General features: G+C 37.8%; 1 protein-coding gene across 1 annotated transcript in view; it reads left to right on the top strand.

Moving 5' to 3' along the window:
- Nucleotides 1-13991, top strand: part of RP1 (RP1 axonemal microtubule associated) — a 208576-nt gene that overhangs the window by 8632 nt on the left and 185953 nt on the right. The gene's annotated exons all lie outside the window — the stretch shown is intronic.

The raw sequence follows: 13991 nt of genomic DNA, 5'->3' as shown, positions 1-13991 counted from the left end.
CTGAAGGCATTCTGTATTAAGCAGCAGCAGTTATATACTTTGCATAAAATATCAAATCATACAGTTTAAACTTTCCAAATGTTCACAGCAAAGCCTATGCATTACCAATGAAAACAGAATCTTGCTGTTCTTGGGGCCATATGAACAAGTTGTTTAACATGGTTTCTGCCTCAGCACCCACAGTTTTAATATAGAGTGGCAATGTGCATCGAGGGAACTGAACCTTTTAATCTGTCCATATCCTCTGTAACCTACTTTTCTGCCCAAGTGACATAGTAGAGAAACAGCTTCAGTTAGAAGATTAAAAAAACCTGTAAGGATTAAGGCTGCAATGGACGCTAGTTCAAGGAATCTGGAACCTCTTCAGGCAGTTTCTCTAGTTTTGTTTCATAGTTTCTGGAGTCAGTTCACCTTAAATCTGTGAAGTATTAACTCATGGCTAATAGAGATATTTCTCAAGATGAAAGACATTTGATCAAAGGAGTTCATTTTTTGTTTGTTTGGTTTTTTAAAATAAAAACGTTAATTTTAATGTGGCCAAATGTTGCAACAAATTCTTGTACACTGGCCTATGAAGTGCAAGGCTGGGAAAATTATGACTTTCCATACATTAAGTTGTGTTCAGAACACTTGTTCATGGAGATATTTCTGTACTGTTATTCCTGGTATTGAAGAGCAAAGATGAAAGGACGTGCTTGGATGACATAATCATTGCATTGTCTTTTAGAATCAGTAAATTAAGGTGAAAATCAGCACACAAATATATATATATATATTATATTGTTTTCGGTAGTCAGGAACCAGACCTGAAGTTGTTTGAAAATCTGAAAAACTGATAACTGCTACAGAATAAGCAGTAGTGAATGTATCTTATTGGGATGTAGGATGGTCTGGAGCTGCCTTTTTGCTGAAGTGGGTGCAATGCTGCCTTGGTTGGAATTTTTCTCAAACTGCACCTTGCAGATGTATGGGGCTGAGCTGGGTCTGAAATCTGAGCATGTAAGCATAGCAAGTTTGTGTTTACTTTTAAAGAAAAAAACCCAGCAAACTACAGATTATTCTGGAAATGCCAAATTCTCCCATGGGGTTCTTTGGTGAGGTTTCTTGAACTAAGTTGGGACTGTGGAGTCAATGGCTGGTTGGATTTAACTTATCAATATGCTTCCGAGGGAAATCTACTCTACTTCTCTTGTTTGTGTCTACAGATAATTGCAGGTACTAAACAGAATTACATAGCTATATCCATATTTATAGCACTGACATTAACTTAATTATCCTATGGTAGCATAACGCATAAATGTTGGTTATCTTATACCCAATTTTATTTGCTCATTAAAGAGTAAGTTATTTGTCTAGTTAGAATTCTCTTTTGAATGTTTTAATGAGCTTCTCCCTGTCAAAGTGAGTGTTCAATATGTTTACTCTTTGTGCCATGGCAATACATGCTTTCTGTTTGTGGCTCCCTACTGCCTTGGTATCGCTTTTATCAGAAGATCATGCAAAATAAATAGTATCCTTAGAAACTGCAAACTAAACATGGGAATTGTTGCCAATTGAACAATTGCTGCTGTATAGCTTGTGACTGCATTTAGCATTTTGAAATATGATAAAGATCACTTGGGAATGACTTTCAAGTTGTAGCTGTACAATACTTGTTGATAAAAATTGCCATCTGTGATATCTTACCTGAATGATGAAACAGCACAGAAAAAAGTATTCGTTGTTGTACAGGGAGCCAAGTGTGTTTTACTAAGTGGCACATGAGGAAAATATAATTATGGTATAAACTGGGAGATTGGGCTCTGTTTCCTTGTTTTCATCATGAAAGACTTCAAAAGAGTAAATGGCTGTAGAATGTCATTCTCTTTCTTTCTAACATGCGCATTTTGCATGGGCAGTTCAAAGAGAGATCACAAACCAAAGTAGACAAAACCTGAGGTAACTTCGGGCGGCTTAGAAGAGGTTTTGTAAAATAGAAACTGAAAGTATGCACTGCATGTTTATTGAAGAAATGTAATTTAGAGCATGTAGTACTTAATAATTTTATCTTCGTAATTCTTTTCTGTTTGTCTGTTCTGTTCTGTAGAATTGTGCTGGTTACACTTCTCCAGTGATTAAATTTAGTGGTGTATTTCAGCAGCTCTTTTCTGGTCCATGTAATGCATCCATTTCACTGTACTGGAGAGTAGTAGGTGCATCACTTCAATCTGTCTTTCACTCCATTGATCTTATTTAGTAGAAAGAAAATATGATCAAAAAGAATGAAATAGGAAATTCTACACAATCAGGAATGATGACTAATTGCTATTTCTCATTACTAATGTAGGTCAATATAGTTTTAGTGAAGTAGTTTTGAAAGAGGAAAGGACTGAATCAGAAATTGTTGAAATCTTTACCATAGGCTGTCCTGGTAAAAAGTATTAACATGCTAAAGAAGGAGTAGAAAAAGCTAAGTGAGAATAAATTCATCAATGGCTATGGAGGTGTATGGTCTGAAATCAACCTCAGGCTCAGGATATCACTCACTGATTGCATTTGGTGAGTGTAGTGAACCAGAGAAAGGAGCTGCAGAAACTACATTCATGTACTTCCTCTCTATTCTACTACTGACTGTGGTCGGAGATTCTGGCTAAACTGATGTTTGCTTGGATTAGCCCAAGAGTTCTTAAGTTTAGGTATTTTTCTTCACAGTGATGAAAATCCTGCATTTGCTGTCTTGCTATAGGAGGACAGTAATGCACATTGTGGGGATCTAACCCAGTCATGGCAATTTTATCATGCTGACTTAAAGCATCCTCTCTTTCCTCCATTTTCAGTTTGGTTGCTGAGAGTTGACTCAACAGGAATGTTTTGTCCCATCCAAATACCCAAAGTCTCTGCTGCAGGAGGATTAGTGAAGACTATATGTCAAAGTAGGGCTGTCTAATTGATACGTTCTACCACAAGTTGCCAGTGAGCTCTGAGACACAACAAGGCAGCAGCAGACTTTCAGAGTTACATTTCAAGAAGCAATATTTTCCATATTATTTCCATTCTCTGCCAACTTCTTCTGACCCTTCACCAAAGCATACTCCACATTATTTTGTGGCATCATTGTTCATTGTTATACATTGCTTCATTAGGTTTGTAGGTGTTTCAGTGATGGGCCTCATCTTTTTAAATGCCATAAAGGTGTGCTTTTGGTTGTGCTTCATCAGGAGCACAAAAATTAATAGAAAACAATCTAAACACAAGACAGCATAACAAGGTAAGTATATATATTTTTTCTGCTATAGTTTCTCCCTGCAGCTGAAAACAAGTCTGCAAAGCAGATTACTTTATAGTGATTTGCATTTGCCAAGAAGCAAAAATGTTGCACTTCTTGTACCTTTTCAAATATGCAGTCCCACTCATCTTAGAAATAGTTCAGCTTTGAGTTCTGTCCTCTTGATCCTTTGTTATCTCTCTCTTATAAAATTGTGTTCTGTTCAGTGTGTGAGGATGCTTTGGCCCCATAAATGAGTGTCTACTGCATGACTTTTGTCACTGTCTCTTCCATCAGTGGATGTCCTATTATTATTTAGTGATCCAGGTCCCCAGATTCACAGAGCACATTTTGCCAAATTCAGGACAAAACCTGTATTTTGTTCTTCTGGAAGACCTGTGATAGTGTGTTCAGTGTTTTATTTGTACTTAAAACAGATTTTGATTTCAGATCTCTGAAGGAGGGTGCAGAGGTCTTTAGTCAAACAGTATACTTCACTGTTCAAAATCAGGTGCCTAGTTTACTTTTGTATCTCAAAATTTAGATTAAGGAAAAAAAAAAGAGCAAAAGAAGATAATCTTAACAGGCTCTAGAAATGAAATGTATTTTCTCATTCTGATCAGTTTAAGTTGCAATTACTTTCTCACTAACAGTTTTGTTAGCATCTCAGAATCCCCTACATGGAGGATTCTCTTGTGCATTGTAAGCTTTTAGCTAAAAGCGTTTTACAACTTTTGCATTAGTTACAATATTACACTTTGAGAATACTATTATGTGTGCTACTTTTTTAACTAGAACATATATTTGTGTTTTCCTCTCTTCAACAATTCTAGTTGGCTAGTTTAAGAAACTTCCTTAATTGGCTTAATACAGTTAGTCTAGATATTTCTTCTTAGTTTTGTGCTTCTGAATGACACTGGCTCTGTGTACTATTTGTGCAGTTTTACTTCTGAGCAAATATTTCCATTTTGGCTTTTATTTTATTATTATTATTATTATTATTGTGAAGTTTTTTCAGAAATAAATGATGCAGTCCTTGATTTACTTTTCAAAACTTAAATTAGTTAGAAAAATTACTTTTGCAATATTACTATGGTTAGGTATCCTGAATATACTGTCACAGGTTATCAAAGGAAAGGTGTGTTTTCAGGAAGTCTGAACAGAATAACAACTAGAAAAGCGACAAATGTTATAAAGCCAAAGTGGAGAGCTGCTAGATTAAGCACCTCCCACTAAGTCTGATAGTAGCTGAAGGTGTTCTGTATTTCATGTGATCTGCCTGACTAAACTTCAGGTTTTAATCTGAGTTATCACTTGTTCATTTGCCTCCCTTCAATTTTGGCTACAAAAATCCTGTAGCAAGCCAGGCTCCAACCTGTAAGATATTTAAGTGTTTATTCCACTGACTATTCTAATAGAAGTTAAACTATTTAGATTATAGAATTCCTAAGGCTGGAAAAGACCCTTAAGATTATCTAGTTCAACAATCAACCCATCGCTACCTTAACCATCAACCATGTCCATCAGTGCCACATCTACATGTTTGTTATCATAGGGTCCTTCAAGTTAAAAGGGACTTTTAAAGATCATCTGTCGAGCTGGTCCACAATGAACAGGGACACCTACAGCTACATCAGATTGCTCAGAGCCCTGTCCAGCCTGATCTGGAATGTCTCCAGGTGCCCCTCTGGGCAACCAGTTCCAGTTCCTCACCTCCCTTATCATATACATATGTATACCCTTTTCATTATGTCCAAAATAATTATTCTTGAATGTTTCCAGTGATGGTGACTCCACTGCTTCCCTGGGCAGCCTATTCCGATAACTACCACTTTTTTCCGAGGAATGTTTTCTTAACACCCAACCTGAAACTCCCCTGGTACAACTTAAGGCCTCTTGTATGAATGAGAGGTGCTAGGAGGTAGCAACTTTTGGCACAGTTCCACGTGTTTTGGTCATTTACAACTATACATTTATTACCGTTTTAGCCCAGAAGACTTAAGATAAACTGGAAAGGACTTTAGATAAACCATCTCTAGACAAACCAAAATATATTTGTGGCTCTGAATGTGATATCAAGCAATTTGCCTCTGTTCTATAGAAGAAAGAAAAAAGTCTGTGACCATTTCATTACAAGGAAAAGTGTCCAGATAGCTTACCAGGGTTGTCAGTAGGTCACTGCAGGAGCAATGGAGAGAGAATCTCTCCTCACTCTACACTTAAGGCAGATCTGACTCTTTGCTTGTTTCTGTTGTCCTGAAACCTTGACCCTGACCTGATGATACATCTGCAGCAGCAAAGGACAAGTGAACATATCACCTTCCTTCTAAACTGTTGCCTGGACACAGATGAACAAGAGAATGGCTTAAAGCAGAGTTCTCTGCTGTGTTATTGTGATTACTTCAGTATTTTTTGTTTCCTTTTAGTTACTTCCTGGGATAAAATTGTACCAGCTGTCTTGCCAATTGCTTTTATCTTCTGTAGCCTAAGGGGGTAAAAACCCTGGGACCAAAGTTTACTCTGCTGTATTTTGTATGTGAAATTCATCTTTCTGGATATAAAGGTAAGAGGGAAAAAGTACAAGAAGCAGAAGAATTCCCAGCACAAGTGAGGCATGAATGTCCTGGAGTGACTTCAGCAGAGGGGTCACTAAGATGATTAAAGGATTGAAGTATCTAACATACAAGGAGAGGCAGAGAGGTAGCTGGGATTGTTTAGCCTTGAGAAAACTCAGGAGGGATGTTGTCACTGTGTATAAATAGCTGATGGGATGAAGAAGATGGTTAGTCTCTCCTGAGCGTATTTAGTGAAATGATGAGAAGTAATGGGTACAAGTGAAAATGCAGGAAATTCCACTGGAATGGAACAGAAAACATTTTATTTTTCCTCTGGGAATGATCATATAATGGCAGGGGTAGCCCGGAGGCTAAGTCTCCTCCTTGGAGACCTCCAAAAGTTGTCTGGATGTGAGCCTGGGCACCCTGCTCTGGGTGGACAAGAGGATCTCTAGAGGTGTCTTCTAATTTAGCTGTTCTGTGATTCTAAGCCAAAATCCTTACAAATTGTGCCTTAACAGACTATTTATAATGAACTGCAAAGGCACTGATATCTGATTGTTTGAATTCAAGATTCACTTGGAATGAAAAAACAAATTTTTACTGGACAAAAAATTTAGTCAGATATAAAGGATTAATTGAAACTCACTTTATTGAAAATAAGGACAATATTATTTTATTTATAAAGTAAATATATATAGGAGGAATGTATTCTGTCTGTATTCATTATGTGTAATTTATAGCATTTCCCTGTAGTCTCTAGTTTAATTTTTAGCATCTGTTTTGGAACACTAAACTCTTCATAAATGAAGGACTATGACTGACCTTTAAAATTAAAGAATTTGCACAGCTTTCATTGAAGTAGAGAAAGAGATCTACACTGGAACCCTGGGAGCTGGAGAGCTGGAGAATTTGTAGAATTTTGTGGGATTTGTGTTTGTACTATAATGTTCACACGTAGAATCATATATAAGCTTCTACAACTTTGCAGTATGTACACTCATCATCTAAACTTTAACTGTTGGTTTAGTCTGACCACATGCACGTCTTTTCTTCCTTTTTGCCTGGCTTAAAAAGCAATAATTAATTAAAAACTTGTGAAATGTGTAAATAATTGTTTGCTTATAAGAAGTATGAAACAAATAAATAGTTTCTTCTTTATTCACATGCTTTTAATGAGTAATACTACCAGTTGCTAGCTTTAAGTTTGTATCAGGCAAGTGTTAGTTATCTTGAAACTCACATTCCTTTATAGATCTAGTCAGAGTAAAAGCTGTATGAAAAATGCTAAAGTCTGCAAGTGAAAACACTGGGAAGTGATTTATCTCAGCAGGGAGGGAGCTAATCTTTTCCCAGATTTTTGTCCGGAAACTGATGGGTTTGTTTCATAGATAAGGCTCTGCTACCAAAGCCAAACTGATATGAGGCACTGCAAAAAACCTGTGGGTGGGGGACAGCATTAGTCAGTTGCACACGAGCAACTTTGTCATCAGTTATAAATATCTTACTTGATGAAGTTAAGTGATATGAAGGATTTTATATGGCATTTAAAAAATACCTATTTACAGCTGTTCAGTCAATCTAATATTAAAAAATGAGCAAATACAGGATCCCCAATGACTGTGAAATGAGACTGATCAAATTTTTGTGTTTTAAGGTGTGTTTTTGCCAGAGGTGAGGGTCTAAGAATGCTGTGAAATAGAATGTATCACAGAAATATTATAGGCCTTATGCTTTACAAATCAGTTTGCTTCTTAGATATTAAGAGAGCTCTTAGAAGTATTACACCAAATTCAGCTGTGCTTACTCAATTCTTTTCTTTTTGTGAAGGAACGATGGAAACTGGAAGAGAAACTAAATGGACTTATTTTACTTATTCAGGCTTTATATTGAAAATTTCTTTTCCTTGAAGTGAATTTTCTACAGCTTTTTCTTCCTAGTATGGATGTGATCACTGCCTCATGTTGCATCTCTTAGGGCTTTGTGGTCTTTTCTGTCCCGTGAGGCAGCATGTTCTGATTTAACCTTCTCTTTTTTTTAATAGCTGCACCATAGGAATTTCTACATTTGGATAGAAATAATGGGACAGAAGTTCGGGAAATATGATGTTACGACTTTATTATAAACATTAGTGCAAAGACTTTCTGCTCCGTATTTGTCCATCAAGCTCATGCGAGGATTTCAGACTGAGGAGTCGTTCTTATCACATCATCTCATTTATTTCATTGTGGGAGATAATATGATTTGATAGAATATACCACCTATATATAAATAAAGAATGAACTAACTCTTTAATGATTTAGAATTTTCATTTTTAAAAATAAGATAAAAATTATTTAAACCCTTTGTGATCAAAATATAATATTAGATAGACTGGATTTTTTTTTTCATTAAATTGGTAGGTTTTTTTATGAAGATGTTGGATATAGCTATGATTGCTTTAAAGCAAATATAGCAGCTAAATTTTATTCCTAGGTGGATACTTACTGGTTAAGCACTGGTTTCACGTGGCCTTGAAATCAATTTACTTTAAATATCAGAGGAGTCCTTTTTTAATTGAAATATGTTATCTAATTACTGACATTGTTGCAAAGATAATAGGCACTTTTTTGTTCATACAAGAGACATTCTTGTTTGCCAACATAAAGATGTTAATCTGTCATTCAACAATGCAGTAAGTTTTTCATTAGTCTAATTTCAATACTGATTGACATTTGCTTATTTTCTTTTGAGCATCTATATTACTGTAAGTATGTGCTTTTAAAATCATGTTTGAGTTATTTATGCATCAGTACTATTGAACAGTATGTAGACTTTAATTGAATGACACGGTTATAATATATTGGAAAATGTACTTCATCTACTGCTGGAGCAATTTGCTATGAGGCCCCAGGCGCTAGGACAGCAATGTTAATCATCTGGTCTGTGGCAGTCTACCAGTTACTCAATTGCTATAGTCCAGTTTCAGATGTTACAAAAACAGAAGTTGCTCTTCAAGATGTGATCATTATGCTGACTGCCTAAAATTCTAAACGCGGCTTTTTTGTATTCATTTTCCATCCTGAGATTTCATCTTTTTTTTTTTTTTTTTTTTTTTTTTTTTTTTTTTTTTTTTTTTTTGGTGAAGCCAGGACCAAAATAACAAAGGAAGCTGAGATCAGATCAAGAGGAAAAAGCTCTGACTGGTTTGAAACATTTCATCTAAATGACTTGCTGTGTTTTCTTATTGTGATATTTTTATTTTGCTATTTTAAAAATATGTTAGTTTTCTAAAACAAAAAAATGTCTTCAAAGCAGTAAACTGAAATTTCATTTAAAGAATATCAGAATGTTTGATGGCTGGACTGTGGATGATCTTGTAGGTCTTTTTCAACCTTGATGATTCTACGATTCTTTTTATTTATGAGTTTCAGATTCTGAAATGCACTGAACAGTGCCTTTCCTCTGAATGGCTTCTCTTCAGACACTACTCAACTTCAGTTATGTGGCCTGAGGTTATAAACTCTTGGTCCCACTATTAACTCCACTTACTTGAATGAGCTTACTTGGCTGAAGCACATAGTTTGTGTCAGTTTGCAGGTTGATTGTCTGAACTCTGACAGTATTGAGGGAAGTATCACCATGACTAAAAACTTGCAGTTAAGAGAATGAGGATTTCAGCTCTAATCTCTTGAAGATAACCATGGCAAAAAAAAAAAACAAAAACAACCAAAAACAAAAAAACAAAAAAACCCCAAACATTTTCAACTTTATTTTCTCTTATCTACACCTGCTGCTACCAGGCAGGGTGTTTTAAAAAGGAATATTTATGAGCCAGTAGTTACTATGGAACACCTTGATTTTGCTCGGACTGATTGCAGGAATGAAGGGCTGCAGTTTCTGAATCCAAGGATCTGTGTTTCTCTGGGTGAGCTGTGGTGAAGGGCCAAGAGCCTGCTCTCCACTTTGGCAGGACAGGTTGAGGAAATAGGATGAGAAAAAATGTGGTTTGAGGTAAAAACAACAAAGCTGCATACTGATTATTATTTTGGGCAAAGCACTGATGACTTGGGGAAGACTAATTTAATTAGTTAGCCAGCTAAAATAGATTTCAGTAGCGATAAACAAATACAAACTTTAAAATAACAGCTATGAGTTCACAATGGCTCCTCTCTGCCTCTTTCCACCTTGTAGTCCCCCCCCCACCCCCCCTTCCAGTACTGGGGTCTGTCCACGTGCTGCAGTACCACAGAAGATTCTGCTCCAGCATAGGACATTCCATGAGCTGCCGGACATCTGCTTGGGAGCCTGTGGCACCACCTCCTCCTTTTCCGCCTTTGGTGCTCACACTGCTTTGTCTCTCACTGCTTTTCTGTCCTTCTCCACCTGTCCAGCATTTTTTTCCTTTCTTTCTAATATGTCATCCCAGAGGCACCACAGGCATGGCTCCTGGGCCCACTGGAGCCAGCTGGAAGCAGTTCCCTCTGCAGCAAGGCAACCCCAGCCCCTCCTCACAGAAGCCACTCCTGTAGCATTCCCCTACCAAGACCTTGTCACTGATACCTGAACTCACCTGTCTTCAGTGTTAAAAAGAGCACTTAGTAAAGGGACTGTACCTTTGTTATATGCCATAAAATATAGCATTGTCTAAACTACTGCAAATGAAGTAGCAAACTTTTGAACTTAGCAGCATATAAAAGCTGTTTCATTCTGCAATAACATTTATTTATTTAGCTTTTCTGAATATATATGTATAAAAAATTTGGTACATTTAAAAGATAGCCTTTAATATTAATTATAAACAAGCTTTAATTTGTCTTCAGAAGACTAGTTGTGAATCATCATGATCCCTTGCATGATCCCATTCTCTAACTTTAGGATTTTAAGGGGTATATCTCACATTTTTGTAGTGCATGCTGTGTGGATTCATGAAAGGCAGGTCGTGCTTGACCAACCTCATCTCCTTCTATGATTGGGTGACCAGGCTGGTAGATTAGGGTAAGGGAGTTAATGTAGTCTACCTGGACTTCAGCGAGTCTTTTTACGCAGTCTCTCACAGTATTCTCCTGAGGTAACTGGCTGCCCGTGGCCTAGACAGGTATACCCTTCTTTGGGTAAGGAACTGGCTGGAGGGTCGTGCCCAGAGGGTAGTGGTTAATGGAGTTAAGTCTGGCTGGCAACCTGTTACAAGTGGTGTCCCCCAGGGGTCAGTTCTAGGGCCCATCTTGTTTAACATCTTCGTTGATGACCTGGATGAGGGAATTGAGTGCAAGCTAAGTAAGTCTGCAGATGACACCAAGTTGGGAGGTGGTGTTGATCTTCCCGAGGGTAGGGAGGGCCTCCAGAGGGATCTGGATAGGCTGAATCACTGGGCTGAGGTTAATGGGATGAGGTTCAACAAGGCCAAGTGCCGGGTCCTGCACTTTGGCCACAATAATCCCATGCAGCGCTACAGGCTTGGGGCTGAGTGGCTGGATGAATGTGAAGAGGAAAGGCACGTGGGGGTGTTGGTTGATGTTGCCTGAACATGAGCCGACAGTGTGCTCAGGTGGCTAAGAAGGCCAACAACATTCTGGCCTGTATAATAGTGTGGCCAGCAGGAGTGGGGAGGTGATCATCCCTCTGTACTCAGCTCTGTTGAGGCCGGATCTTGAGTACTGTGTTCAGTTTTGGGCTCCTCACCTGAAGAAAGACATTGAGGTCCTGGAGTGTGTCCAGAGAGGGGCAACAAAGCCACGAAGGGTCTGGAATACAAGCCTGATGGGGAGCGGCTGAGGGAGCTGGGATTACTCTGTCTGGAGAACAGGAGGCTCTTCATTATCTCTGTCTTTCAGCTTTAATGATTCTATGGTTCTTTCATTTTGATGACCCACAGTACAAATTCCTATTGTACTGTGTGTGTGTGTGCACGCGGCATTGGGTACAGCTCTTGTCTAGCCGGTGAAGTTGTCAAACTGATAGAAATGCTTCTTGTAAAACATAACCAGTTTTGAATCAGATTATTTTGTGTAATACAAATAAGTATTCTCTCTCCTTCTTGCCCGTGTGCCTCTGTGCTTGCTGTACTGATAAACAGTCAGAGATCTGATTTAGCAGAGGGTTAGAGTTAGGGTGGTATGGTTAGGTTGTGGTTGGACTCGATGATCTTTAAGGTCTTTTCCAACCTGAGCAATTCTATGATCCTATGACTATTTTAAGTTATATTTTGCTTAGGATTTTTTTTTTATTTTTTTGTTTTTAACTGCAAATAATTTTGTCATTATTTATTGAAGTATAAATAAATCCTGGTGTGTTACAAATTATCTTACAATTTAAATTATTTGAGAAAAGCCCATGAAAATTTGTAATTTGAAAAGTGTCAAAGGCAATGAAAAGAAAGACATGCATCTAAATTAAATGAAAATTTGCTTTTTAGACCTGAAGTGAGGACACAAAAAAATAATTTTCCTGCTGTCTTTCTGAAAGGAGATAAATGTTAAGGGTTAGTATCTGGAGAAAATGCTGAACAATGTATTTATTATTATTGTTGTTATTTTTTTCCTATGTGTTTCAAAAAGTGTGCTGAGTACCTCAGTTCATTTTGAGGTTATAAATTTTATGGTGACTACAGTATGGTGACAAATTTTATGGTGACTATAGTAAGCTTTGATACCATGATAAATAGATGTACAACTTAGCATTATATATACAGTATTTTTCTAGGAGCAAGTCTAATTCCCAAAAGCAAAAATAAACCTAAAATAGCATTAAACCAATAAGACAGTCTAATTGCTTAGAGACAGTTTGCGTGACCAGATTATACTATGTCACTTCTTTTTAGATCAGGCTCTTCTAAGTAAACAGACATCCTTCAGCATCTGAGTATTTCCCTGTGGCAGTTTGCTAAGAAAAACATGAGAGGAGATCTATCCAGCATCCCTCTTTCCGCTAGCTGTTGCCAGTGATTTATTTGAAGTCCTAAGAATTGCTTATCTGTTGAGATAGAAGCAGAGTCCTAGTGCCTAGTTTGCTCTGTGCAGCAGGTCTATTGTTCTGTCACCATTCCTGAGTGATTGCTGTGGTTGACCTTGGCTGGTGACCTGATCAGAGGAGGTTTTGCAAATACTGGTTTATTTCAGCCATATTCCATTGGCTTTTTATAAACTGTTTTCCTAATACACTGAGAGTTACAATGGCAAGGACTTTGATTCTAGCTAGAGCCTGCTCTGGAGGGGTTTCTGTTTTTCTACATTAGTTTTTTACTCTCCAAAGCCTTATGCTGTCTTCTGCATCCCTAAAGACACAGATGGCTGTACTTGTGAAAAGAATGAACGACTGCTGCTCTTCCTTATTTTCCTTCTCACGAAACCTGAAGACAGTAGCCAAGGATAACTCAGATACTCTGATCCTCTTGCACTGGTTTATTTTGTAATGCTGATGGGTTTATTTCCTGGTTTACAGGCACTAGACCAGGCTATGCCATTTAGTCAGTCCTCTACACAGGAAAGGGTAGGTATTATCTCACAGAGGTGTTATGATGATAAATTCCACCAGTGATTACTAGCTGCTATAAATATGCAGTGGTGAGAGCAGTATAAATACCAACTACAGTGGAGCTGGACTTGAGAGAAATGTAGCTCCAAAATCATATATTTAGAAAGCGTTTAAAGCAGATAGCACAAGTTAGAAGAAAAACATATAAGGCAAGAGACTAGCATGGCTAAACCCAGGACCTGCTGGTCAAACTGGAGAGCTAGAAGAAAATGCACTGGCAGTAGAAGTAGGGACAGGTACCAAGGAAGAAGTATAATGAAGCTGCTGGGCTTTGTAGGGATGGGGTCAGGAAAGCCAAGGTACAGCTTGAACTAAATTTGGTAAGGAGTGGCAAGAATAATGATAAATGCTAGTACAGTTACCTCAACCAGAAAAGGATAGTTGAAGAGAGGGTGTACCCCCCCTAAGTGAGTGATGCAGGCAAGCTGAGAACAACTGACAAGGAGAAAGCTGAGGAACTCAACAATATTTTTGCCTCAGTTTTCTCTGATAACTGCTTGTCACACAGCCCTCAAAGAAATGGTTCGGTAGGAAGGGATTAGAGGCCTTCTGTGATGGTGCGACTGCATCGATGGACAGGGAAAGAGACACTGATGTCAACTGTCTGGGCTTTAGTAAGGCCTTTGACACAGTATCCCACAAAATGCTTCTCTCCAAATAGGAAATATATTAATTTTATG

This window comes from Excalfactoria chinensis, chromosome 2 (genome assembly GCF_039878825.1).
Source record: "Excalfactoria chinensis isolate bCotChi1 chromosome 2, bCotChi1.hap2, whole genome shotgun sequence".
NCBI lineage: Eukaryota > Metazoa > Chordata > Aves > Galliformes > Phasianidae > Excalfactoria > Excalfactoria chinensis.
The sequence above is the reverse complement of the archived record's forward strand: the minus strand, read 5'-3'. Positions and strand labels throughout refer to the sequence as shown.